The 6000-nt window shown below is 39.9% G+C and overlaps 1 protein-coding gene across 1 annotated transcript in view; it reads right to left on the minus strand.

Moving 5' to 3' along the window:
• Nucleotides 1-1014, minus strand: part of LOC110261071 (uncharacterized) — an 856894-nt gene extending 855880 nt beyond the window's left edge. Inside the window, exon 1 of the mRNA XM_084969796.1 lies at nt 947-1014. The gene's annotated coding sequence lies outside the window, so the exon portion shown is untranslated. The remainder of the gene's footprint in view (nt 1-946) is intronic.
• Between the last annotated feature and the right edge of the window lie 4986 nt (nt 1015-6000).

The following is a 6000-nucleotide window of genomic DNA, read 5'->3' on the forward strand; positions in this document are numbered from 1 at the left end:
ATGTTAGATTGGAATCAGATGATAAATAATTATTTTTTCACTTATCCAAATATTCTTTCAATTTGCACATATAATGTTTCTCATAGAAATAAGCATAAAAACTTGTAAAAAGTGGAATGATAACTTGCCTTTGAAATCATCTGGGATGGTTTTCAAACATGCAATGGAAGTTTTTCTTTTTGGGGTGGGGGGGTGGCCGCACCTTTGGCACATAGAAGTTCCCAGCCTAGGGGTGCAATCAGAGCTGCAGCTGCCAGCCTACACCACAGCCATAGTAATGTAGAATCTGAGCCATGTCTGCAGCCTACACCACAGCTCATGGCAATTCCGGATCCTTAACCCACTGAGCAAGGACAGGGATCAAGCCTACATCCTCATGGATACCAGTCGGATTCATAACCTGCTGTGCCACAAGAGGAACTCCCCAAAATTTTACATTTTTATTTGCCTAATATATGTACCAAAAGCAGGGAACTGGAATGTTGCTTTGGTAAAATGATTTTAAAAGTAGCTGGACTTTTTCCCATAAGTAGTATAAAGTTTTTCAGCAGTGGGCAGCCATAAAACCAACAGTAAGGACTGAGTAGGTATCTTGAGATTGCGTGGTGCAGTAGAAAAAGACTTTTAGTCAAGCATTCTAGATTCTAGATCCAGTGCTGCTATTAACTGAGGAAAAAAAATGAATTTTACACTTCAATTTTTTTCATTCAAACAGATAAGAATTACTTTTAATCCATAAAACTAAAAAGTTATGATGGATGATTGGATAAAATCATTCAAGGACAATGGGCAAAATACCTGACATCACTCAGGTTCAGCTCTCACTTCTCCCTCTAGAATAATAACTATTTTATTTTTTCACTCTTCTTCTGGTTGGACTAGCCACTTTATTAAATAGTCCCTCAGTTTCATCATCTAGAATGGTGCCAGTGTTGATGTCACTCACCCCTGGGGCAAGATGGTTGTCCCGATTTCCACAGCCATATCCAGACGGATGGTGTGCCTGGCTCCTTCAGAGAGAAGTGCTAACCAATGGCACAGGCCCCCAAGGGGGTGTGGCAAGAGGACAGGCTAAGTCAGTCCATTGACCTGACCTGCATATATCTGAAAACTGGACTGCAAAAACAAACGAAAGTGAAGTGTAAGCCCAAATGTCCCAGAAAGAGAACAAAGTCTGAAGCTAAGCATATCTTTAACAAGATTAGGCCAACAGCTGGACACAATTTTCTATCTGGGATTCTCTCATGAGGGAGAATCACCATCATCAGATCCAAGCATGACATGAATATGTTGTCTACAAAAAGTGCCAGAAGTTTTAAGTGAATGTCCTCCTTACCAAGAACAAACACCAATGCTTTTTCCCTGAGCCTCCCTAAGAATCCAGATGGTCAAGTAGCTTGTAAGGGTTACAGACGCAAGTCTTGAACTGATTTCTTTCTTCAACTATCATTGATCAAACTCCACAAAGTGACAAACAAAGAGGATGCAAAGGATACACAATCCTGATCTGTACAAGGTTTGAAGTCCACTGAAAATAACTAAATGTTACACATTTAGCATCTTGTACAAGATCTAGTGCTTTCAATGAAGTGCTGCATTTAAATTTCCAGAAGCCCTACAAGGTCCTGATTGGCATAAGCTGCCAAACTGAGGAAAGGACACAATTAAGACTAAAAAAGCCTCCTCTGTCCATGTCTGGGATAGACAAATATCCAAAGAACAAGAAGAAAATGGGCACAGAATGTGGCAAGTTGAAAGAGTATAAGAATATATCACAGTATACTTTTCTCTTGGGCGAAGGGGAAAAGAAGTGCATCTGCATGTTCCCCACTACAATGTGCCCTGAGGGTCCCATGTAAGAGTGATAAGGAGAAGCAAAGTCCCTTGGGACTCTCATTTTAGAAGGGAGGAGGGGGAGTACTTGCAATTCCTATGAATACTTCTTGTCCAACTCCTCTGCTGCAGGGTTCTAGTACCAACAGTCCCAGCCTTGAGATATAAAGAACCTAGAGTCAGCAGAGCTAGGGAAAATCCTGAAGTTGATCCACCTAGCTGCAGAATTGGTGCTTATTTTTCTTACCGAGTAATCTAGCGTTCACCAGGAAACTATTTTCCCAGGAAGCAGAGAGCCCTCTGCCATCTTCATTTTGCTCAAACCAACTTCCTATCCTACAGCCTCAATCTTGTTATCCCCAAGTAAAAAAATCATATAATGGAGAAAAAATCATATAATGGGGAAAAAAATCATATAATGTTAAAGTTGGAATGGACTTCAGAAATCGTTTTGTCCAGTCTCTCATTTTATAAATAGACAAATGGAAGCCCAAGAAAAGATCGCACCTTGCCTAAAGCCATTCAACCAAGCTCCATACTTGTTGTGCCATGGGCCAAGGTAGACCTATCTGCTCATACACATCTGTGCAGCCATTCATACATGCTCTTCTATAGCAAGTGAATGGCACACTTAGAAGTCACTTCCCTAAGTTGTATATTTGTCACTTTAAGGACTACCTGTACTAAACATAAATACAGTTTGTACCACAAAGGAAATACATTTGGACAAGTACTTCTGTTCCAACTCTGTATTGTGAATATGAACTTGAAGCTAAAAGGGAAACACTACTATTATCTTAAAATGACTTCACCAGTGCTGGTACTGGTATTCCTCATTGATTAGAACTTGCTTTTGACTTACTCCCTGCTTAATATCTCCCATTAAAGAAAATAAAGCAGATTCCTAATCATCCAACATACCTGAGGTGCAATACTTGGAGCTTTAAACATTATACTGGTTAAACAGGCTGGCCATGATCACAAAATCATTCAATCTTGCCATTTTTATGCCAGCCTATTCCAGCATACACACATACCTATCCTTTTGGCCCTCTCTGTCCTGTCTCTTGCTGATCCTATTTGCCAGGGAGTGAAGGTTTCTGTGAGCTCTGAAAATTGGATCACAGGGACAGCTCCACATTGGCCCCAGTCATGCTAACGGCAAGACTGATCAATTAATACCCTGTGTGATACTTTCAGAATTCACTGGAAATAATGCCTTTTCAAATGACACCCACATTTTATCCAGGGTGCTCTAGTGGGGAAGAAACACCACACCAACGTGTTTTTCTTAGAAATATTTGGTTCCAGCAAACTTTGTTGGTTAGGACCAATAAGTCTGCATCTTTAATTTCCTTGCTCCCATGCCAGAGCCTTTGAACAAGGAAGAGATACAATGTTTAGGAAGCATTGCCAACTGACATTTTTCTGAGCTCCTAAAATCTCCCACATAGCATAGAAGATGGCCACACTTTTTTCAATGCAATAGGTCTTTAAAATTCTAGGTTTGTAGTAGATTTCCAGCACACCAGACTCATACAGAAAAGGTGGAAATTTTCTTCCAGAATGAAAGCCTAAAATTGCCAGACTACTATTCTAAATACTACTTTGAGGGAGTTAATCCTTACCTGCCCCCTATGATGCTGGTGGTGCAGTCTAGGGAGAGGTGAGGAAGACAAATAGTTCACTTTCTTTGCAGCAAGTGTACAGCCACCTACGCCAATACAGAAAATTAGTAGTACTGCCTAACCACACCAGATGAGAAGCTCTGGTTTAACTGCCAAGTTCTAATGTGGTGACAGATAATGTTCTCAGCACACCCTAACATCAAGCAGCCCAGCCCTCAGGAGTAGGAGTTTCAAGGAGCCTTGAAGGACCAAAGAATGAGAGAAGTGACTCTTCTTACTCTGGAGGACTCAGGAAGAAAGGGCGAGAGAAGAGAGCAGACAGAAATAAGGTCGCAGCTGCCACCATCTGAATAAAACTCCTGATATAAGAGTTAGCAGCAGTTATTCTCAGCATGTGCACACTCCAGGATCACCTAGAGGGCTTGTTCAAACACAGGTTGCTGGACCTCATTCTCAGAGTTTCTGACTTAGTAGGTCTGAGGTGGGGCCTCCGATCTTACATTTTTAACAAGTGTCCATGTGATGCCCCTGCCGCCGCCACCACCGCTGCTGTGGTGGGGAGGTTTATTTGATTGGTTTTTATTTTTGTTTCCTGTTTTGTTTGCTTTTCCTACTTGACTCTAGGAAAGAACAAAGATGGGCTGTGAATTTTCTTCTCTGACAATGACAATTCTATGAACACAACAGGCATGTGACTAGTCTTTGGCAGTACAAGCTCCACTTTAAGGTTCAGGGAGCAATCACTGGGGCCTTTGGTATCCAGGTCAACTGAGTTAACCAGACGCTGGTCAATCACAGGGCTTTGGTCTGTCACAATGAATGGGCAATCAATGGGCCATCCCTTTCAGTTGTTGAAACAAAAAAATCTAATGGCTGGCCATTTCAGAATCTGGTTATCAGGAAATCGAAGTGAGCTATATTTAAATGGCCAAGTTCTCAAAAATGAAGCAATTTGATTGGTCTCTCAGCAATTTACTCTCTCAACCAATCAGATTAATTATCAAGAACTACCAAAAATTCCCTAAAATAAAACAATTAAATAACTTCTACCTTTCTAACAGGAGTTCAAAAAGATTTTATAAAGAACCAGTATTTCCTTTTTTTAGGAAGATGGAGGCAAATCTGTGAGCACACAAATACTGAAACAGAATAAAGAGTAACCCTCACCAGCCCCAAGCATCCCTTTATAAAGAATTCCAATATCTGTGGATCTGCTTCTGAGCAGCTTTACAGCAACAAGGAGAAATTCACTTTTGGTTACAATGTATGAGATTTATGAGTCCCTCAGACTGGGGATAATTAGAAAAAGAGAAAGTGGTGTAGGGAATAGGAAAAGGAGCAAAGACAATGGAACATGGGCAAGAGTTTTTGCAATGTTTCTCTCTCGCTCGCTCTCTCTCTGGGGACAATGAGAGAAAGTAAAACCTAGCTCAGAACTGCACTCCTGTGCCCATTTGAAGGAAGGAAGCAAAGAGGAATATGGGGCTGAGAATACTTGTGCGTGAAGCTACCTGAGCAGAGAAAGGTTCTAAGTGTCTATGTCTATGCATTAGGGAGAGGAAGTGAGAAATACCTAGTAAGTGAGAATGAATACATTAAATAAAATTTCCCAATGGCTTGGGGTTTCCCCTGTTAGTTTCTCTCTCTCTCCCTCCCTCTCTCTCTCTCTCTCTCTCTCTCTCTCTCTCACCCTCTCTCACCCTCTCTCCCTCTCTATCCCTTCCCCCCGACCTCATCTCCCCACCTCCCCTCCACCTTTAACATCCAAGTCACTGTGCATTCCCAAATATAAGTAGGACCGGAAATGACACAGGCAACAACTCTAAACCACTATATCAGAAAGCACACTAAATATCTGCATAGTGAGGAAGACACAAAGAAAAGCCTATGTGGAAGGAGGTGATTTCACTTTTTTAAAAGTGTTAAAATAATGGTAGAGGGAATCCTAAAATATTTTGCAGTAACTAGAGTGACAAATAAAAATTAACTATTACGTAATTTTTATAACCAATGAATAATGACTGGTATGTAATTGGTGTCATCTTTATTTAGCAGACTAATCTGGCTATTTTATCTTCATCTTAAAATAGTCAAAATGATTCTGTGTGTGTCCACTCACTTCTTTAGTTCCCCAACTCCTTTTTTTCTTTTCCAGGTTTATTAAATGCATCAAAGAGTGATACTCTTTGATGTATTTATATTGTTTATTCCTTGATTAACACAGATGTATTTCTCACATTAGTGAAAAATTTCATGTGTTTAAAATAATTAATAAGATGGTAGAATTGGTCCTTAAATGCTTAAAACTAAACCAAGATAAAGTTTTAGACATGTATAAAATATTCAGCATTTCTGGAAGGCCAAATATCTAAAATAAGCTGGCATATTTCAAAATTTTAATATAGGTGCATTTTGGTCCATTCTAATGATACTGGCCAAACCTTTATTTTTTATTTATTATTTTTAGTCATTCAATATTTTTATAGATTATACTCCGGATAAAGTCCAACTCTTTTGCCTTTAAGATCATCTGATTCTC

This window comes from Sus scrofa, chromosome 1 (assembly GCF_054392235.1).
Source record: "Sus scrofa isolate SSC_HxYL_T2T_F1_AM1 chromosome 1, Sscrofa_HxYL_maternal_Yorkshire_Landrace_v2.0, whole genome shotgun sequence".
NCBI lineage: Eukaryota > Metazoa > Chordata > Mammalia > Artiodactyla > Suidae > Sus > Sus scrofa.